The 22,556-nt window shown below is 34.2% G+C and overlaps 10 non-coding genes across 10 annotated transcripts; all 10 read right to left on the reverse strand.

The window, feature by feature from the left end:
• Nucleotides 1-7,770: 7,770 nt before the first annotated feature.
• On the reverse strand, nt 7,771-7,859 carry Trnay-gua (transfer RNA tyrosine (anticodon GUA)). Its single transcript is given in 2 exon segments — nt 7,771-7,806; nt 7,823-7,859. It is a non-coding gene; the product is annotated as a tRNA-Tyr (tRNA).
• A 176-nt stretch (nt 7,860-8,035) lies between these two features.
• Trnay-gua (transfer RNA tyrosine (anticodon GUA)) lies at nt 8,036-8,124 on the reverse strand. The gene is given in 2 exon segments: nt 8,036-8,071; nt 8,088-8,124. It is a non-coding gene; the product is annotated as a tRNA-Tyr (tRNA).
• A 430-nt stretch (nt 8,125-8,554) lies between these two features.
• Trnay-gua (transfer RNA tyrosine (anticodon GUA)) lies at nt 8,555-8,643 on the reverse strand. The gene is given in 2 exon segments: nt 8,555-8,590; nt 8,607-8,643. It is a non-coding gene; the product is annotated as a tRNA-Tyr (tRNA).
• A 430-nt stretch (nt 8,644-9,073) lies between these two features.
• Nucleotides 9,074-9,162, reverse strand: Trnay-gua (transfer RNA tyrosine (anticodon GUA)). Its single transcript is given in 2 exon segments — nt 9,074-9,109; nt 9,126-9,162. It is a non-coding gene; the product is annotated as a tRNA-Tyr (tRNA).
• Nucleotides 9,163-9,338: 176 nt separating this feature from the next.
• On the reverse strand, nt 9,339-9,427 carry Trnay-gua (transfer RNA tyrosine (anticodon GUA)). Its single transcript is given in 2 exon segments — nt 9,339-9,374; nt 9,391-9,427. It is a non-coding gene; the product is annotated as a tRNA-Tyr (tRNA).
• A 176-nt stretch (nt 9,428-9,603) lies between these two features.
• Trnay-gua (transfer RNA tyrosine (anticodon GUA)) lies at nt 9,604-9,692 on the reverse strand. The gene is given in 2 exon segments: nt 9,604-9,639; nt 9,656-9,692. It is a non-coding gene; the product is annotated as a tRNA-Tyr (tRNA).
• Nucleotides 9,693-9,868: 176 nt separating this feature from the next.
• Trnay-gua (transfer RNA tyrosine (anticodon GUA)) lies at nt 9,869-9,957 on the reverse strand. The gene is given in 2 exon segments: nt 9,869-9,904; nt 9,921-9,957. It is a non-coding gene; the product is annotated as a tRNA-Tyr (tRNA).
• A 176-nt stretch (nt 9,958-10,133) lies between these two features.
• Nucleotides 10,134-10,222, reverse strand: Trnay-gua (transfer RNA tyrosine (anticodon GUA)). Its single transcript is given in 2 exon segments — nt 10,134-10,169; nt 10,186-10,222. It is a non-coding gene; the product is annotated as a tRNA-Tyr (tRNA).
• Nucleotides 10,223-10,398: 176 nt separating this feature from the next.
• On the reverse strand, nt 10,399-10,487 carry Trnay-gua (transfer RNA tyrosine (anticodon GUA)). Its single transcript is given in 2 exon segments — nt 10,399-10,434; nt 10,451-10,487. It is a non-coding gene; the product is annotated as a tRNA-Tyr (tRNA).
• Nucleotides 10,488-10,663: 176 nt separating this feature from the next.
• On the reverse strand, nt 10,664-10,752 carry Trnay-gua (transfer RNA tyrosine (anticodon GUA)). The gene is given in 2 exon segments: nt 10,664-10,699; nt 10,716-10,752. It is a non-coding gene; the product is annotated as a tRNA-Tyr (tRNA).
• Nucleotides 10,753-22,556: the final 11,804 nt, after the last annotated feature.

The following is a 22,556-nucleotide window of genomic DNA, read 5'->3' on the forward strand; positions in this document are numbered from 1 at the left end:
TTTATGTTTGCCGCAGTGCATTATTTTATGAAGTTCAGTCATTTGTTTCAAGCCGGTGTTGTCTGATTTTTAAATTCTGGAGAAGATAGGGGAATTCATGAATCTAAAAATCTATCACGCCCTTTATCTCCATGTGATTTTGGTCCTCTAAATCAGTTGGCCAATGTATAGAATTTTCACTAAGAAATCATATAATTTAAGCATGAATGTAGGGTGTTATATTGTCTTTTAAGATATAGAGGTAATCCGTTTTTCAAAACACTTTTATTATTTGATAAATACATTTCTAATAACCCATTGATACTCTGCAAGTCATCTACTGCTAATACATTTTTATAAAAGTATTTAAGATTTAAGAACCCAGGGGTGTTTGTGCTCCGGGGAAACCCCGGAATTCCGGGGATTTTGAACTTCGTTACCCGGAAATTCCGGGGATCGTCGTTCAAAAGGAAGTAGGAATAATAATGAATTATTTATTTTGATCTGGGTAATTTTGTTTGCTTTGAAAGCAGAAAACGCAAGGTCAGTGTGTGTGGTGAAAACTTTTCCTTTCTTTCTCCAAAGGCAGTGATAATGCGTGAAAAGGGGGGAAAATCTTCTTTTTTGTACTTTCCTTATTGCGAGTTATGACTCATTCCCCCGGTTCTCGGACATTCTCTTCAGGATTCTTTTCGGCAAGTAGGCGCGGCAGAAAAAAAAGGGAGGGACTTCGTTCGACCAGATGTGCGATAACGTGACTCTGGGTTCAAAGGTCTTATCTCTCCTGGCGTGGAGCCAATAAGTAGAGAAGGGGGATTTTTCGCCGTATTAGCTATTTGTCATTGATCGCTTCGCAACTTTTTTTTCTCCGCTGTGTAAAATTTTCGTTTCATTTATTGATGCACGTGTAAATTTTTCGTTTCGCTTATTGAAATATTTTTTTATTTATGTACGCAAGAGAATTTCACTTTGAAATTTCAGCATATGAAACAGAAATTACCCCTTAAAAATTCATATCTAATTAGTTTTACAGCATTAGATCCAGAGCTAAGAGGTAAAACCAGTACAATATTAGCTTTTGAAAAATTATCATCTTTTATGTCCCATATTTTTAGTGATAATGAAAAGTCAAAAGTAGAAGCTGAAATAAGGTTACACCAGAGTGATATTGATATCACCAAAGAAATGCTCTACACATCTGATGAAAGTGGAAATCAAGTCAAGTGTACAATTGATAAATATTGGTCTAAAGTTTTTAATTTAAAAGATGATTTCACAAATGATTATAAGTATCCTACATTGGCTAAATTGGTCAAAGCGTGCCTTAGCTGCTTCCATGGCCCATTAGTGGAAAGTGCATTCAACTTAATGGATACACTTGTCACTGACTATAGAACCTCTCTTAAGATTGATTCCCTAGATGCAGTGCAGACTATTAAATATGATTTAATGGCTTCTAAAGAAACCTCATGTGAAAAATATGGCTCAAAAAATCCAATGACTGATCCAATTCAAAAAGATCTCTTACTGAATATGAACAGAAGTTGGAAAACATATCAAGAGGACTTAAAAACATGTATTTCAGATGAGTCACCTATAAAAGTCTCCGAAAAACCTTCTACATTAGCAGAAAAGCAAACTGCTTCTACCTCTGCATGTGCAGTTCTCGAGGAAATTTCTTCAACTGTAAATGAGGAAAATAAAAGTCAATCTTCCTGCAATTATGAAGTTCACCACAAAAGAAAGACAAGCCCACAAACATCAGAAAATAAAAAAAAGCAGCAGAAATTAGATAATTTTTTTTTTAAAGAATTAACTCAGGTAATTTAAAATATTTGCATAAGATGTAGTAGTTTATGTTTGAAAGTTTATGGTTATTAATTTTGCAAAAAAAGTAATTCATTGAACTTTTATAATTAGGTCATTCAATACTTCATAATTGTAATTTTTCATTTCTCCCCTCCCCCCTTCTCGAAACTCCAAAATGCCGGTAGTAAGTCCGTAAAAGTTTCAGGGGATTTTTTGGGGTCCCACAAACACCCCTGAGAACCTGAATTAGATTATCTTCAGATATATATACCAAGTAAAAAAAAAAATGTTATTCAGGATTATAGGGCCATAATTTCTCAAATTTCAAAATGCAAAAAAATTGGATTGATACTGCATTATAGATATGAGGATTGCTAAACCTCATATGGAACTTATTCAAAACCTGCCTACCATGTTCAGATCTTAAGTTTGCATTTACAAATGGAAGAGGGGCTTTCTCTGTTAGAAGTTGAGTGTCTGAAAAGAGGTATGCAGGGAAAGACTGCCATCTTCTTTTCTCTGCATTCATCTGTTCTTGACTTAAGATTAATTATTGCAATAGATTATTTGAATTTCTGTAATAATATATCATAAATGTCTATATACAGTTAGAAGATTACTTTGACATATATACATATATTATGACGTTAATGTCAATTTCCTAATGGAATCAAAAGGCATTCCATTGAGAAAGTTCATTTTATATAACAAAAAAAAGGTTGAATGCTAAAAATACATTAAGGTGATCATAAACATCTAATTATTCATAATTCTTAACTCCGAGATAAAATTCTCTTCACTAGCAAAGCTTTTGAGCAGATGATAAATAATTTTAATTGAATAATTATAATTTATAAAACTGCAAGTAGTATATCCTGTTTTGTGGGTTTAGAAGCAGAATAATGATATATAAATATGATTATTTAATGTTAAAAGTGTAATACTTCCTTTACTAACACCAAATGCTATTTTTATCTTCCTTGCACATTTCAGGATTTCTTCTTTTTCAAGAACCTGGACAAAAAGATTTTGTCCATTTGCTAAATAACTCATTCAACTCATAAAGGGATTTGCTTGTATTTTAATTTAATAAGAAAGCTTTCTTATTAAACTGCAGAATAAAGTTACCATAAGTTTATACGGGTAAACCGAATGTAATGGTAATTTCCACTTTATGAAAAGTGTAGGCTATCAGAGTAAATATATGTACAGATCTAAATCGGAACTTAACGCTGTTGATTATAAATGTTGTTATATGAAAAGGAATATCTGTCTACTATTAGAAAGAGTTATTTCTCTGCAACAAATCTTGCAAGATCGACTCATAAATTACTGTAACCAATTTAACACATCGCCGCTGCAGTCATGTTACCTAAACTTTGTGTTTCAGTGTTTTTCATCTTTATTAATGTATAGAAATGGGCACTTCTCGCCATACTTGATAGAAGAACGAACGTGTTCTAATCCATGTCCGATGAAGTATCGTTGAGCGTCCTGGTACGCTCGTCCCTATCAATACAGGGTGCATAGTTTCATGAAAAATACTTTTAATTTTGTAAAATGGATTTTAAAAAGTATTTAATTTTCTCGAGAAGTCCAAAGAAAACTTTGATTATGAAAAAAAAAAAAAAAATCGAAAGCTTGATCGTGAAGGTGTGTTCACCAAATATATCAAGGAAGAAAACCAACGAAAAGAAAAGAATTCAGAGAAGGGATCCAGAGAGGCCGACACGTATTAAGATAATGTTTAATAACCCACCCCGCCATCACAGTTTTTTTTAAAAAGCAATGTACATTGCAGTTTGTTAAAATATTGGTATGTTATTTTTAAAAGGATACTACGTACTGTGTCTTATTTGTTGCGATTCGAAAGATGTTCGAATTTTAATTTTTAGTGTTTTCGATGGTGAATTGTTTATTTTGCTTATGTCTGATAAATGTAGAGGGCCGCGGTGGTAAGGTCTCGACTTTGGAACAGGAGGAATTTAGGTTCGAGACCCGATTCTAAAGAACCGTCTTGAAAGCGGGTCTGGTGCACGTTAAATCCGACGGGACCAAACGTCCTTCCGCTGGTGTGGAGTGGAAATTTGGTGGGAGGGGGTGCCAGCTCAGGTGTCGTCCTCGTCATCTGATTGTGGTTCAAGATTAGAAGGTCTATCCAAAAAAAAAACTTTGTGTTGTTTTAAGATGGGACATTAACATTACTCAACTAAACAAAAGCTAATCTGATAAATGTATGTTTAACAATTTATTATTGTTAAAAGGAAAAAAATGCATGATTGTTCGATCAGCTGAAAATAAGAATACAGCAAAATAAATTTAGTGCTAGTATTTTTACACGATTTCTATTTTTCCTCTTTTGTTTGAAGTCTTATAATTTTTTTTTCTCCGAGTAAAATTTCTCTATACTTGTAAAGATGTATCCTGATTGGTAGGAAATATGAAATTTGGTAGAAAGTTGCTTCTTCGGTATTAGAATCCACTAAGAACAAATTTTAGTAGGTTTAATTAAAAATAAAAATTGAATAGTTTTTCAAACAATAACATCAAAGTATATTTTCGAGCACAAAATTATTTTTACAAGCTTATTATTTTATTTTATTTTAAGTTTGAAATTTTACCAATTTTGTGATTGAAGGTTTTTTCATAAACACTGCAATTCTTTTCTATTGAAAAAAAATTAATCGTCAATTTCGAAACAGTTTTGTCAATCTTGTGACGGTAACCATCCTGAAGTAGTTCTTAGTTTTATAAGGGTGCAAATAGAATTTTTTCTAAATTCCTAAATATGGCGAGTTAGTGCAGAAGAAACCATGTCGAATCTTATTCAACTATGTGTTGATGAAAACTGAACACAATTCCTTATCATGCTGCGTTTCTTTATTAATGTCGACATTTTCAGAAATAATGTATCCGGCCACATTAATTTTAAGAAAATGTTGAAAAGGTCACAATTTTTATTGTCAATCCAGTGAAAGTTGACTTCATTTTTTAATAATAATTTTTTCGCTTTAATACTTTTTCAAAAATCAAAAAGGTCACCATACGTTTTACAATCGAAGATACGGGTGCAAATACAGGATTAAATATACAGAAAAAATTTATAAAGAAAATTTTAAATGTATTTTTCAATAAAAATTATGCATGATCATAAAAAAGAAAATATCCTATGATTAGAAAATATGCAGCTTTATGTATGCATAAATTGCAAAGTTTTTTTTTTTTTTTTTCTTTTCCCCTAAGGTGCTCAAATTTTGCAACAATTCCCCTATTAAAATCAGCAATATGCTTTGAATAATGTCCATCTGCTCTGTGCTATTTTACTAAATTCGATACTAGAGATGTCTGAGGCTTCTAAAAAAATTAACTCTAGGTTCGCCGCAAAGTAAGCCCTTATATTACCTGTATTGGAAATCGACGGCATGCCACTCGAGTTTACATCGGAAAATTTCTGAAAATCATATTTATGGGCAGTGATCAAAGGCGCACAGCTCTAGATTTCCTCAACGTGTGCACTTGAACCAAAATACAGTTTAACTGCAATTATCGAGCAAAACATGGGTTCCTCTAGCGAGCGTTTCTTAGTGAAATGGATGACGAGAAATCAGGCAGGATTCTGCATGTACATTATTATCAGCCCCACTCGCCAAATGGTGCTGTAAGATATATAGTTAATTGAATCTCCAATTTTGTAAGCATCATCACTATACATTGTGATACGAGAGAGAAATATTTCAATATCATGTGCATACATAAAAGATGACGTTTACCATCAATTTATTGGCAGGCAGCTTGGTTCCATTGAACACTCATAGTGAATTAATGTTTTATTGGTTACGTATCTTTGTGTTGCAATCTGAAGTTCCATACCAGAAAGATCGATTTGATAATCGAATTTTTAATTTCGTTTAAAATATCCTCCGCATTCATGACGCTGTAAATCGATTGATAAGTGACAGACTTGCTTTCAGTTGTCCGTTGATTGCATAGACGTCGGACTTGTTTTTTTATGCCAATACAGCACGTTCGCAAAGCCATTGGTAATTTTTGTAATTGGTGGCTATTTGCAGGAAATGTCTCTTAATTGTTCGATCGACAATTAAGGGAGCAATGACACAAAATTCAATGGAAATGAAATGTATTTTGTGTCGGCATCAACCTGTACTTTTCCCCCTATCAATGTCCATTAACTGTTTTGGAAATATGGTTGATGAATTGCACTGCAGATTGGTCTTTAATGTGAATTAAAACTTTGGAAGAGTTTAATGAAATGATTTCTTAAGTGCCATGGTGCATTCATCATTTAATCAATATATAGTACTCTCACAATGTCAAATCTCTTGGAAATATTACTTGTTTCAACTTCTTGCAATCTTTCATGTCCAAGTTTTCATCATTTCTTCACCATACCGATTGACTTTGGACGATTTTGCCAAAAAACACACGTATTTTTCTTTTCTTCTGAAATATAAGTTGCAAGCAGTACTAGTATACTGTTCTATGAAAACCCTTCATTTAACAAAGCACAGCTACTTATTAAATAATCGTAATGCCACGCGAGTCAGTATAAAGTGATATATCGCAATAGTTATTTAAGTTACTCGAGTTCATATAAAGGCATTAAATACAACACCCATCAAGGGTGGAAAAAAATGAAATAAGATATATATACACACAAAGAAATGGGAATAATTAAGGCATAAGAAGAATTTAAAAAATATTTATATATTATAATCGATAAATGAAATTTATAATTGCATATATTAAAAATTTCTGAAGAAGCAAGCACATAGAAAAAGAGCTACCAAAAATTAACAACTTATATTATAACTATATAGAATTATTGTAAGATGAGTTTTCTCTTCTACGAACTGAAGAAAACTTTCTATAATTTCTCCAAGTTCAAATAAAATGAGATGGCCTAGAGAATATAATCGCTGGGTACTTATTTTTTGTAATGGCGTTGTCATAAAGCCACGGCTTCGTATCCAGAAGTTTCTAGGTTCGCAGCCTGATTCCAAAAAAAAAATATGTATGTGGATCTGGTGTATGTTAAGTCTGACGTTTTGAACTAAACGACTTCACACTAATCGGGTAAAGAAATTTGGAAAAAAATACCAGCTCAAGTGCCATCTAACCGAGGTTTATAACTAAGAGGTCCGTTCCAAAATAGCCCTCTTATTCTTCTAAAACTTAATTTTAATATTATTAAAATAAAACTACCAAAAGCGCTTTTAAATATAAATATATTCGTTGTCGAGTCAATTAATCAAATTCGAAGGCGTAGTCTCCCCAAAACTTTCTCGCATACAGAGTTTAGGAAAAGTTGCTCTATCAGCTTTCCGCTCAGAAATTTTGGACATTGAGCGAGGCCGTGAACGCTGCGAGTACTCAGATTTTTATTTTCAGAGTCCCGAACGTGATCGTTTTGTGCTTCGTAGTATAGAATAGAAAACCTAGTATGTGCTTTGGAAACTTATTTTCTTTTCGATTGAATGAAACTAAAATTTGGTATACAACTACTAATTTTAGTAACAAGATCACATGCTAAATTTTATTTATTTGAGCCTTACGTTATTTAGTTATCGCCTCTACATGCTTACGAATGGACAGACGATCAAACTTGTACAGATTTGGTTAAAATTTTATCTTCTCTGATTTTAGTAGATACTTGCTCAAGGACACATATACAAACAAACATAGTGCGAATAAATTTCATTCAAAATTTAATAGAAATAAACTAATTTGGTATAAAAGCCACATATCAAATTTAATTCATCTAATTCAAAGCGTTTTTAATCAACCGTATTCACAAAATGTATTTCGTATTCGAAAAGTGTATTTTTCAGACTCGAGTAGGTCTGAAACGAAAAGATTTCATGGAAATCTGGAGATCGAATTTTTTTGATAATTTCAGTCCTTTCACTTAGTATTTTTCGTATAAGTAAAAAGAAGGAGAGGAAAGTAGCTAATAAAAAGCCATCCGTCGAGCCGGAGTCGAACCAGCGACCTATGGATATCTGTTACAAAGCACCTACAGTCCACCGCTCTGCCAACTGAGCTATCGACGGTTGGTAAAAGTCGCTCAACAAGCTTTCAACTGCTGTAACATTAGGGTCATGATGCAATCTAAGTAATCGGCTTGCATGATAAAAATGCAGACTAACTAAGAAGTGTTTTCGGTCTTTCACTTAGTATTTTTCGTATAAGTAAAAAGAAGGAGAGGAAAGTAGCTAATAAAAAGCCATCCGTCGAGCCGGAGTCGAACCAGCGACCTATGGATATCTGTTACAAAGCACCTACAGTCCACCGCTCTGCCAACTGAGCTATCGATGGTTGGTAAAAGTCGCTCAACAAGCTTTCAACTACTGTAACATTAGGGTCATGATGCAATCTAAGTAATCGGCTTGCATGATAAAAATGCAGACTAACTAAGAAGTGTTTTCGGTCTTTCACTTAGTATTTTTCGTATAAGTAAAAAGAAAGAGATGAAAGTAGCTAATAAAAAGCCATCCGTCGAACCAGCGACCTATGGATATCTGTTACAAAGCACCTACAGTCCACCGCTCTGCCAACTGAGCTATCGACGGTTGGTAAAAGTCGCTCAACAAGCTTTCAACTGCTGTAGCATTAGGGTCATGATGCAATCTAAGTAATCGGCTTGTATGATAAAAATGCAGACTAACTAAGAAGTGTTTTCGGTCTTTCACTTAGTATTTTTCGTATAAGTAAAAAGAAAGAGATGAAAGTAGCTAATAAAAAGCCATCCGTCGAGCCGGAGTCGAACCAGCGACCTATGGATATCTGTTACAAAGCACCTACAGTCCACCGCTCTGCCAACTGAGCTATCGACGGTTGGTAAAAGTCGCTCAACAAGCTTTCAACTACTGTAACATTAGGGTCATGATGCAATCTAAGTAATCGGCTTGCATGATAAAAATGCAGACTAACTAAGAAGTGTTTTCGGTCTTTCACTTAGTATTTTTCGTATAAGTAAAAAGAAAGAGATGAAAGTAGCTAATAAAAAGCCATCCGTCGAACCAGCGACCTATGGATATCTGTTACAAAGCACCTACAGTCCACCGCTCTGCCAACTGAGCTATCGACGGTTGGTAAAAGTCGCTCAACAAGCTTTCAACTGCTGTAGCATTAGGGTCATGATGCAATCTAAGTAATCGGCTTGTATGATAAAAATGCAGACTAACTAAGAAGTGTTTTCGGTCTTTCACTTAGTATTTTTCGTATAAGTAAAAAGAAAGAGATGAAAGTAGCTAATAAAAAGCCATCCGTCGAGCCGGAGTCGAACCAGCGACCTATGGATATCTGTTACAAAGCACCTACAGTCCACCGCTCTGCCAACTGAGCTATCGACGGTTGGTAAAAGTCGCTCAACAAGCTTTCAACTACTGTAACATTAGGGTCATGATGCAATCTAAGTAATCGGCTTGCATGATAAAAATGCAGACTAACTAAGAAGTGTTTTCGGTCTTTCACTTAGTATTTTTCGTATAAGTAAAAAGAAAGAGAGGAAAGTAGCTAATAAAAAGCCATCCGTCGAGCCGGAGTCGAACCAGCGACCTACGGATATCTGTTACAAAGCACCTACAGTCCACCGCTCTGCCAACTGAGCTATCGACGGTTGGTAAAAGTCGCTCAACAAGCTTTCAACTACTGTAACATTAGGGTCATGATGCAATCTAAGTAATCGGCTTGCATGATAAAAATGCAGACTAACTAAGAAGTGTTTTCGGTCTTTCACTTAGTATTTTTCGTATAAGTAAAAAGAAAGAGAGGAAAGTAGCTAATAAAAAGCCATCCGTCGAGCCGGAGTCGAACCAGCGACCTATGGATATCTGTTACGAAGCACCTACAGTCCACCGCTCTGCCAACTGAGCTATCGACGGTTGGTAAAAGTCGCTCAACAAGCTTTCAACTGCTGTAGCATTAGGGTCATGATGCAATCTAAGTAATCGGCTTGCATGATAAAAATGCAGACTAACTAAGAAGTGTTTTCGGTCTTTCACTTAGTATTTTTCGTATAACTAAAAAGAAAGAGAGGAAAGTAGCTAATAAAAAGCCATCCGTCGAGCCGGAGTCGAACCAGCCACCTATGGATATCTGTTACAAAGCACCTACAGTCCACCGCTCTGCCAACTGAGCTATCGACGGTTGGGAAAAGTCGCTCAACAAGCTTTCAACTGCTGTAACATTAGGGTCATGATGCAATCTAAGTAATCGGCTTGCATGATAAAAATGCAGACTAACTAAGAAGTGTTTTCGGTCTTTCACTTAGTATTTTTCGTATAAGTAAAAAGAAAGAGAGGAAAGTAGCTAATAAAAAGCCATCCGTCGAGCCGGAGTCGAACCAGCGACCTATGGATATCTGTTACAAAGCACCTACAGTCCACCGCTCTGCCAACTGAGCTATCGACGGTTGGTAAAAGTCGCTCAACAAGCTTTCAACTGCTGTAGCATTAGGGTCATGATGCAATCTAAGTAATCGGCTTGTATGATAAAAATGCAGACTAACTAAGAAGTGTTTTCGGTCTTTCACTTAGTATTTTTCGTATAAGTAAAAAGAAAGAGAGGAAAGTAGCTAATAAAAAGCCATCCGTCGAGCCGGAGTCGAACCAGCGACCTATGGATATCTGTTACAAAGCACCTACAGTCCACCGCTCTGCCAACTGAGCTATCGACGGTTGGTAAAAGTCGCTCAACAAGCTTTCAACTGCTGTAGCATTAGGGTCATGATGCAATCTAAGTAATCGGCTTGTATGATAAAAATGCAGACTAACTAAGAAGTGTTTTCGGTCTTTCACTTAGTATTTTTCGTATAAGTAAAAAGAAAGAGAGGAAAGTAGCTAATAAAAAGCCATCCGTCGAGCCGGAGTCGAACCAGCGACCTATGGATATCTGTTACAAAGCACCTACAGTCCACCGCTCTGCCAACTGAGCTATCGACGGTTGGTAAAAGTCGTTCAACAAGCTTTCAACTGCTGTAACATTAGGGTCATGATGCAATCTAAGTAATCGGCTTGCATGCTAAAAAGTGACTAAGAAGTGTTTTCCGTCATTCACAGATTACCTTGGGGATACACAGGTAGACGGCTTATTTAACATTTTTCCTAAAATTTAATTTTATTATGATACCTTAGAGTTGGATTGGGAATCTATCTTCTTAATATGAGGTGGTTTCATATCATAAATAGCAAAGTCTCAGCGTATCTACGATGGAATCTTTTATACGGCTAACACACTAAGAGTTTTACTTTGAGCGATTAAATTATTTTCTCTTTAAACATGAAGGCAAATTTTTTTTTTCTCCTTTATTTAGACATTTAACACAAATAAGCGACTGGATTCTTTATTGACAAATTTATTTCACGAAGTAATTCATCTTATTATTTTCACCTTGTTTACATATTAAAAAGTTTTGACCAACCTTTCGCAAATATTCACCGATGAAAAATTTAGGTGGTCCTGTTTATATATCGCATTTCTTACTTAAATATTGTATTATGAAATGTAGATCAATTATCATATAAGATTCAAACTTGCATATTAAAAATTGTCACTCATTTTTTTTCCTTTTATTTTAGCAGTGGCGTAATGGGGTAAAAAATGCCTGGGGCACAAAGATTTTGTCCCCCTTCTTCATCAATAAGTTAGCAAATGGAAATAGCGCTTGGAGTATGTTCATTTTAAGTCTCTTCATTATATTTGGCTCAAAAACGAGGGGGAGGGGCGATATATGAGTACTAAAATTTCGTTTGCGATGCTTCCGGGATATCTGTATCCTTTTGGCCCCTTGTCGCAACGCCACTGGTTTTTGGTACGTTGCCAATTTTTCGTTTCTCGTATACCAAATATAGAGAGAGGAAATAGATTAATCAGAAAAAAAGTCATCAAAATCGATCTCAAGATTTTGATGAATTTTGGCATTTTAACTATTATGGATGAAGAAAATAGTTTTTGTTTGGTGACAAAATAGTTTTTAACTATCTGTGAATACAATAATCCAAAAACGAATGACTGAAATTAATAAAATTTAGTATGTAGTACTTTATACGTTAACATCGATGTATAGTTTCGCACAAAATCATAGTTCTGTATCGAATTTTGGAGACATTTGTCTGCCCGGGTGTGTATTCGTGAACGCGGTAGCTCAAAAAGAAAGTGAGCTAGATAGATGAAATTTGGCATACGGTTTTATCAATCATGATATTTTAGATGTGTGTTAAATTGCATACTAAATCCTAAAGGGTTGAGAATCTATCTAATTGGATTTATTTAGATTCAATAACACAGCAAGCTAAAAGGATGAATTTCATTGTGATCTTTTCACCAAAACTGTAGCACTTCTGTCAAAATTTAAAATTAGCCAGTGAATGGGAAGAGAACTGAAAGGCATGCTTGTATCTCTTCAGCACACAATGATGTTAAATATAAAATGCTGCATAACATAAACACAAAAAAAAAAAGTTGGAAAAAGAATATTGCCATTGTTTCAAAGAATGTTCTAATGTCTTTCTTTCATAGCATAATTAATATCTGTCAAACAAAGAATATTTTATTTATTATTGTTATTAATTTTTTTTAAATATAACTTCAAAAGTGAACTTATTGTAATTGTTTTTTATGACCCATTTTTGCTTGAAAGATAAACATGTTGTTTTGCTCAGTGTTTGTTCGCACAACAAACGTGGTTTTGGAGGAAATATTTTCAAAACCTCCTGCAACAGTTATTTCATATTCGATCCCCTCTCTTCTCCCCCCCCCCCATACACACACTTTAAAGTTGTATATCGCAAATACGGAAGTGTATTTTTTCAAAGAAAACAATCGCAAACATAAACTGAGCCAAGCTTTCGGGTCAAACGAAATTTAGAATTCGCAGAACGTTCTTAATTTAAGTTTACTCTACATTCCTTTCCTCACACAGGTGAAGGTGCCAACAAATGACTTCTTCTAGAAGGCAAAAGTGACGTCACATCTGATGTCACGAATCCGTTACCTGTTCCATCTTTCTGTCGTGTGACAGATCACGTAACAAAACAATCGAGGTCAACATTGGAATAACCGAACGAATCGCACAGCTTCCAAAAACCGATAAAAAAAAAACAAGACTAGATCGTAATCGTTTCTGTCTAGTTAATCACTTGGGTTTGTCTTACGACCAACGTTCAGTTCAATAACCAGAAAATAGAATGACCAGACGATTTCGATTTGATTTTTTTTTTTTTTTCAAAATACATTCTTTGGCAAAAAAAAAATGTCCTTTTTTTTCCATGAATAATAAAATGAATTCATTTTTTTTTCATTATAAATTACCAATTTGATATTTAAGAAAATTTGTTCTTTTTTTTTATTAAAAATGTTTGCGATGCAAACGATTATTTTCTCCAGAACATCATTTGCTTCCATTTTAGTATTAATACATAAATCTTGTTTTTCAAGCAGAATAAGCCAGTAAAATTTTCTTGCTACTTCAATACTAATTAATCTATTAGAATCACTTCTTTTCAAGCATATTAAAAAATTTTCTCTTCGAAAATATTGCTGTGCATTTATTTAAAGCAGGTTTCCGAAGAAAAAAAATGTTTTAGAATATAGTAGATAATCTAAACATTATCTGTTCTGATAGCATTATCATGTCAAGATGTTACTGCAATGATTGAATATGTTTTCTGGGATAAGAAAATAATTATAAAAGACAAAAAAAAAAAAAATTGAAATATTTTGTACGTAAACCATCTTATATTGAGGCTCTTAACTGATAACCATAAATCAACCATACATTAATATTTTTTGTACGTGCTTCATATCTTGCTTTAAAATGTTAAATAAGAATTCTAACATTTTGCCATTTAGATGTTCTCAAGGCGAGAACTCAAATTTGGTTGCATATGGATGACATTGCGTCTATAAGACTTTACACGTCATATTAAATGCAATCAGAAATAATACTGGATCTGCAATTCCAAATTTTGTAAATCCAGAAAAGTAAAAGTATAGAATCCTGGAAACGCTTTATAATTCTTTAATGCGGGTACTGAGAAAAGACTTTTTAAAAGTTAACTAACAAAATTTTATAAAAATTTGCTAAAGAAATTAAAATTACAAAAAAAAAAATCGATAGAGATTTTGGCCGAAAAATTCTTGCTCGAAAAAATCATTAACTTAATAAATCATAAAAATCTTTTTTTTCCCCCTAAAAAACACTTTTTGTCATTAAATTTTCCTTGAATTTTATGATTTAAAAATTTGTCGTGAAGATATTTCAAAATAAATTTATAACCCCTAAAAACCGATAATGCAATGAAAAAATAATAATATGCAAATTAATAATCGTGGGAAATAAATTCGTAAATCAATTTATTGTCAATAGATGGCAGCCGTTAGCCATCTTCGGCATGTTTCTTAAAAAAAATTGCAACGAAGCAGTTTCTCCCGATTCTACGACTGGTTATCTACCTTTCTTAGCTTAATTTTTAAAAACAGGCCATAGAAGAATTTTTTTAAAAATACTTAAAGTGCACAGCTCACAGGTTCAGAAAAATGTCGTATTATTTCTAGAAGTGAGAAAATGCTGTATGTATATTGTGAATTTTCAGCATCACTTCATTCCTTTTATTTAACTGGTAAGAAAGAAAACAAATATGTGAAAAAAAATGTCATTTTTTTTTTCTTAGAAGATTCTTTTTATGCTTGGTTTAATTCTATTATTTTAATCAAAGATGAGACCGAAAGCGAACTCTAAATTAAATGAATTTAAAAGGTTTATTTAGTTTATTATAAAATACTTTTAGGGTTAAAAAGATATAAATCATTTCGTGGAATAAATTGATAAAATAGCTTCGAATTCAAATAAACAGGGAACGACATTCTTGTAACATTATAGCTATAGATGGATTTTATAGCTGGAATATACAATGAATTATAATCAATTAAATAGGAAAGAAATTTTGATTGCTAAATCAAATTGATACCAGTGGTAGCAATAGAAAGAGAAATGTAGATACACATATCTGGGGGGGGAGCATGAAATCAAATATTAGTTCTATAGTGAGTGTGCTGCGATTTTCTACTGAACGGCCCGGTTTTAAATATAGTATTTTTAATCTACACAAACAGCTACACTGCAAAATTTACAAAAAAAAAAAAAAAAAAAAAAAACATAGGCAAGTAAGTTAAAGTAAACAGTATGGTGGAGGAATTCCACCGTTTCCAACCAAAAGCATTCGGTGTTAGCGCAAGGGTTGCGCATAGAAAAAAAAAAGTCGACCTCAAGATGCAGGTCTCCCGTTCAACTGCTTGTCTGTAAACGCCACAAGGGGGCGCTCTCTGCACAAGGGGGAAAAGAGGTTGTCTTTTTTTTAAAGCCAAGTCTTTTTTTAATGTTTTGCAACGGGCAAAACATTAACACTATGCCCCGATTGTTATGTGCACTTACTAATGATCACAAAAGAAGAAGCGTATTATGGCCTCCTTACGCCACTGCTGCTAAAATACAAAATTTATTTTCAGCAGTTAATAGGGATGTTAATTTTTTAAAATTTATTTTTGTTTTTCTGACAACTTTTATACACTACATTTTATTTCAGTTATTATGCTTTAAATTGAATATAGCCACTAGATTCGACGAAAATGATATTGAAATCGGGAAACAATTCGATCTTACAAATTACACAGATAACCACCCTCATCTCAAAACACTTTGAATTGACTCAAGAAAAATTTTGGTATTACATTTGTGTGACTGTTTCTGTAGTATGTGTGAACACGATAAATCAAAAATCCAACGAGGATAAATCCAAGTTTGCAATTTGGCATTTATAACCAAAATTGTAGCTCCGTCAAATATCACATTCTTAAACACATACTCTACACAAAGTCACTGCATTATGAAACCTCGCAAAAATTGAATATTTCAGGTGGAATGTTTAAAATTAATGAAAATCATTGAAAAACAGCATACCAAACTAACTGACATGACTTGTGAGATATTTTTAATAAGATACCAAATTTCATCCAATTCATTCATTACATTTCTGAAACTTCTTGATCGTATACAAAGGAACGGTTTTTCCATAGGCGAATTTGGTATGCGGTCTTTACACCAAATTTGCAAATTTCTAAAATAAATCTGTTCAGACGAAGTCCATCTGTTTGAACATAAGTTAATGCCATAACTACAAAAAGAAAATAGCTAGATAGATAAAAATCGGTACACAGATTTAGACATTTGTCAAACTTTGAGCCAAATTCCAACTAACCACTGACTGTCGGTTTGCACTTTTAGAAACACGTAAATAAGGTAATACAAAAACGCAATGATTTAAATAAATCAAATTTAGTATGGGATTTTGGGACTATAATTGCAGTTTTATATCAATTTTTCGTTTCAATCGGCTGAGAAAATGTGTCTAAAACACAAATTCGATTTTTGGATACTATTAACGCTTGCCAGGAATAAATCGCCAAAACACTCGCCAAGGATGACCCGATAGATTCAGTAAAAATTCTAAATTCACACCAAAAGTTAATATTTCGTTATTGTACGCCATTGCCATATGAGGCGTTCTCTGACACGACACGTTTATTAGAGAATATGCGAGAAAGTTACAGGGAAACCACTCTCGCTGGTTACGGCTATATCTTCTACTTAATTGCTCAAAATTTGCACTAATTATAATTTTTATAATTTCTAAATCCATAGAGACATTTATTTATGTTATTTTGATGTGAAAGTACTAACAGCAGAATTGGTTGTTCTGAAATACTCAAATGTTATTATTCCTTTGCCATGCCCAGATCTTCGAAATTATTTTAGAATTCTATTATTAAAGTACGTTGATGCGTTACGTTCAAACAGTGTTTTCTTTATACATTCTTTGGCGGAGCTAGTGGAGAATTGGCCTTTGTTCAATAAAATTATAACTATGCAACAAAGTTTATAAACATTTTTGAAAATATCCTGAAGCTGTTTATGTTTTCTTTTCAATATCTTTTAACGAATTAACTGTTTTCAACTTCAAAAAGGATTAGTGTTTGCATTTATTTGATGTTTTGCTTGTTCTTTGAAGTGTAAATAATTTTTGTATGTTTACGATTCGTTGTTCTTTATTTTGTATAGTTTCGTTTCTGCGTGTGAATTTCGTGCATTTGAGATTTTCTTTGTCACGAGACAGAGAATTTGGGCTTTTCTTGTAGTATGTATTCTCAAATAAATCAATAAATTCTGTTAAATTTCAATTGTTAAAAAATATTCCTCAATCCAATCCTTTCTCCACTCCTTTCACTTTTTTTTTTTTCCCTTTATTTTTCTGTCCAGCCCAACGAAGTAGGTTCGGAGAAAGTCATGACCGCATAATCAAACAAATGCGCAGCTCAACACAACCAATATCTCGAAAAACTGAATCGGATTCCTCATACAGAAGATGAATGACTTTTTTAAGAATTTCGTACAAAACTAAAGTGATTGAATGGTTCGATTAATTTAAGAAAAATCAGCTGAAATACGAAATTTTTTTATTCCCACTTGGTTACGGGTAGCCATGAAAGATTTCGATCGAATCACGGCAAAGATTAATATTGTTCATTACATAAATATTTTCTGGCAATCGCAACAAATTAGATGATACATAATTTTGTTTTAATAAAGATTTTCAGATGTCCTTTTTTTCCATTTCTTTTTGTTTAAGGTTATAAATAGATATAATAGTTTCGAAAAATAACCTAAAATGCGATAGAGCTATTCAAAATCGTTGCACCAATTTATATGGACTATAACTACTATCAATAATCGAGATCAATGTGTTAGCGCTCTACAGGTCTAAATGTTTGATCTAGAAATACCAAAGTCGGCATCTATATACAGTCAAACCACGCTTAACGAATACTTCTCATAATGGGTGATTCGCATAATGAAGAAAAGGAACCACGTTTAACGAACACCTCTCATAACAAATGATTCGCCTAATAAAGAAAAGGAACCACGCTTAACGAACACTTCTCATAATGGGTGATTCGCATAATGAAGAAAAGGAACCACGTTTAACGAACACCTCTCATAACAAGTGATTCGCCTAATAAAGAAAAGGAACCACGCTTAACGAACACTTCTCATAATGGGTGATTCGCATAATGAAGAAAAGGAACCACGTTTAACGAACACCTCTCATAACAAGTGATTCGCCTAATAAAGAAAAGGAACCACGCTTAACGAACACTTCTCATAATGGGTGATTCGCATAATGAAGAAAAGGAACCACGTTTAACGAACACCTCTCATAACAAATGATTCGCCTAATAAAGAAAAGGAACCACGCTTAACGAACACTTCTCATAATGGGTGATTCGCATAATGAAGAAAAGGAACCACGTTTAACGAACACCTCTCATAACGAGTGATTCGCCTAATAAAGAAAAGGAACCACGCTTAACGAACACTTCTCATAATGGGTGATTCGCATAGTGAAGAAAAGGAACCTCGCTTAACGAACACCTCTCATAACGAGTGATTCGCCTAATAAAGAAAAGGAACCACGCTTAACGAACACTTCTCATAATGGGTGATTCGCATAATGAAGAAAAGGAACCACGTTTAACGAACACCTCTCATAACAAGTGATTCGCCTAATAAAGAAAAGGAACCACGCTTAACGAACACTTCTCATAATGGGTGATTCGCATAATGAAGAAAAGGAACCACGTTTAACGAACACCTCTCATAACAAGTGATTCGCCTAATAAAGAAAAGGAACCACGCTTAACGAACACTTCTCATAATGGGTGATTCGCATAGTGAAGAAAAGGAACCTCGCTTAACGAACACCTCTCATAAAGAGTGATTCGCGTAATGAAGAAAAGGAATTGTGCAGAAACGACTCGCTGAAAGAGCGATGTTTCACAGAATGAGTGGCGAGGAAACACTGTGACGTCACATGTACGATCGGTCTGTGTTAGTTTGTAATGAATGCTTAACTGAAGAGAATCTTTATATGCAGCCTTTGGAAAATTTGTAATTAAAACCCGAGCAATGCAGCTTATAATATCCTTTCCTTATTGTTTGACATTTGCATAATACAATTGTTCTAACGTAATAATACTGTGCTTAATACTTTGATTGCCGTGTGAGTCACCGGTTTGCGGCGGGTCCATATAAATTATACTGTAAGAAATTCAGCAGTAGTCAATGTCTTAAGAGATTTAGGGGGAAAAAACTTAGGGAAGTGGTGTATTTTAATTAGTATTTTATGAAAAAGGAAGTTAAAAGGAGAACCCTTATATTTACATGAAAGAAGTTTTGCTTGGATAGCGCTGTAGAACACAACTTCGAAGGAGTTTGAATAAGTGCTGCTGAGCTTTAATCGACGGGATTGTGTTTTTAGCCGAGATTATGGTACTGTAGTCGGATAATAATGGCGATGAACTGTTGCTTGAATGTAGCCTGAGGTACCGAAGAATTTATGGAGCGGCATTCTGCGCTACAGTAAAGGAGATTTGGTCAGGAGAGGAAGAAATAATAGACGCAACAGAGGAAACAACCTTCCAGTGAAATAAAGAAGATCCTGTGAGCATGGCAAATCGTATGTTATCAGAAACATTACCTTGACAAGGCCTTGTGTGCTGTTAATTCATTTAACAGTTATGTTGTCGCACTTTCGCCAAATTTCAAGCCAAAGGCAAATGTTTCTGACCTTAAAACTTTTTTGCAGTGACGAAAGTAGTATTGCCGCAAAAAATATTTATTTAAAGTATGTAATTTTTAACCATCGGGCTTCTCCGAAACTTTCTCATATACTCTCTAATGAATATATATTATTAGCCGCATGCTCTTCGCCGGCAATAGTTATGAAAGAATCAGTTATATCACGATCTTTGCTAATGAAACACAGGAATGCGATTAATACAAGAAGCACCAAAACATCGAATATGTATTTTGAATGTCTTTTTTTCAGTTAACTGAAATAAAAATTTGGTACTGATCTTCAATTGTAATAACAAAATTAAATATTAGATTTTATTTATGGAAGTCGTTGCGTTTCATACATGCAAAATCGCGTTTAGATACATGCAATAATACAAACCGACAGGCGTTTAATCCTATGATGGACTTATTTCAAAATTCGATACTATAGTGGTGTGTTGTGGTTTTCTAAGGACCTTCCCGGTTTTAAATACACTGTTTTTAATCTTCACAAACACAGCTACACTATAAAATTCACAAACACAGCCACACTACAAAATTCACAAACACAGCCACACTACAAAATTCACAAACACAGCCACAATACAAACTTCACAAACACAGCTATACTACAAAATTCACAAACACAGCTACACTATAAAATTTACAAACACAACCACTCTACAAAATTCACAGACACAGCCACACTACAAAAATCACAAACACAGCCACACTACAAAATTCACAGACACACTACAAAATTCACAAACACAGCCACAATACAAACTTCACAAACACAGCTATACTACAAAATTCACAAACACAGCTACACTATAAAATTTACAAACACAGCAATACTACAAAATTCACAAACACAGCTACACTATAAAATTTACAAACACAGCCACTCTACAAAATTCACAGATACAGCCACACTACAAAATTCACAAACACAGCCACACTACAAAATTCACAAACACAGCCAGACTACAAAATTCACAAACACAGCCAGACTAAAAAATTCACAGGCGCAGCCACACTTCAAAATTCACAAACACAGCCACTCTACAAAAATTCACAAACACAGCCACACTACAAAATTCACAAACACAGCCACACTACAAAATTCACAAACACAGCCACACTACAAAATTCACAAACACAGCCACACTACAAAATTCACAAACACAGCCACTCTACAAAAATTCACAAACACAGCCACACTACAAAATTCACAAACACAGCCACTCTACAAAATTCACAAACACAGCCACACTACAAAATTCACAAACACAGCCACACTACAAAATTCACAAACACAGCCACACTACAAAATTCGCAAACACAGACACAATACAAAATTCACAAACACAGCTATACTACAAAATTCACAGACACAGCCACACTACAAAATTCCCAAACACAGCCAGACTGCAAAATTCACAGACACAGCCACACTACAAAAATCACAAACACAGCCACACTACAAAATTCGCAAACACAGACACAATACAAAATTCACAAACACAGCTATACTACAAAATTCACAGACACAGCCACACTACAAAATTCCCAAACACAGCCAGACTGCAAAATTCGCAAACACAGACACAATACAAAATTCACAAACACAGCTATACTACAAAATTCACAGACACAGCCACACTACAAAATTCCCAAACACAGCCAGACTGCAAAATTCGCAAACACAGACACAATACAAAAATCACAAACACAGCCACACTACAAAATTCGCAAACACAGACACAATACAAAATTCACAAACACAGCTATACTACAAAATTCACAGACACAGCCACACTACAAAATTCCCAAACACAGCCAGACTGCAAAATTCACAGACACAGCCACACTACAAAATTCCCAAACACAGCCACACTACAAAATTCGCAAACACAGACACAATACAAAATTCACAAACACAGCTATACTACAAAATTCACAGACACAGCCACACTACAAAATTCACAAACACAGCCACACTACAAAATTCGCAAACACAGACACAATACAAAATTCACAAACACAGCTATACTACAAAATTCACAGACACAGCCACACTACAAAATTCCCAAACACAGCCAGACTGCAAAATTCACAGACACAGCCACACTACAAAAATCACAAACACAGCCACACTACAAAATTCACAATTACAGCCACACTACAAAATTCGCAAACACAGACACAATACAAAATTCACAAACACAGCTATACTACAAAATTCACAGACACAGCCACACTACAAAATTCCCAAACACAGCCAGACTGCAAAATTCACAGACACAGCCACACTACAAAAATCACAAACACAGCCACTCTACAAAAATTCACAAACACAGCTACACTACAAAAATCACAAACACAGCCACACTACAAAAATCACAAATACAGCCACACTACAAAATTCACAAACACAGCTACACTACAAAATTCACAAACACTTATTACTACAGACACATATAGAAAATTAGGTTAAAGAACAGTATGGTAGAGGGATTCCACGGTTTCCAGCCGAAAGCAGTAGGCGTTAGCTCAAGGGTTGCGCATGGGGTAAAAGTCTACCTCAGGGTGCAGGCCTGCCGTTCAACTGGTAGTCTTCTGCAAAACGCCACAAGGGCGCGCTCTCTGCTCAAGGGGGGAAAAGAGGTGCTACAATACTCATATACATTTTAATTATTAAATCTATGTTCTAAATTTGATCCTTATCGTTCTTTTCGTTTAGTCGTAATCATGTTACCTTGTATTCAGGCAACCAAATCGACAGACCTAGTTATCTCTTTCTTTCCTCTTATACTTCGTTTCTCTGAATCCTAATATTTCTGGAATCTGAAAATTGGACGTAAAAAACCATATATAAAATTTCATCCGTTTAGCTCACTGCGGTTTTCAGTTATCTTGTTCACAGACAAAATTTCAGAAATGTGTTGTTGTTTTTTTATCCAAGGAAGTTTGAAATTTATAGATTCACCAAAATCTCAAGTTCGAATGCTTTGTATACTTCTTATACAAGTAAGTAAAAAAAAAAAAAAAAAAAAAAAAAAGGATACTTTTC

Source organism: Argiope bruennichi, chromosome 6 (genome assembly GCF_947563725.1).
Source record: "Argiope bruennichi chromosome 6, qqArgBrue1.1, whole genome shotgun sequence".
Taxonomy (NCBI): domain Eukaryota; kingdom Metazoa; phylum Arthropoda; class Arachnida; order Araneae; family Araneidae; genus Argiope; species Argiope bruennichi.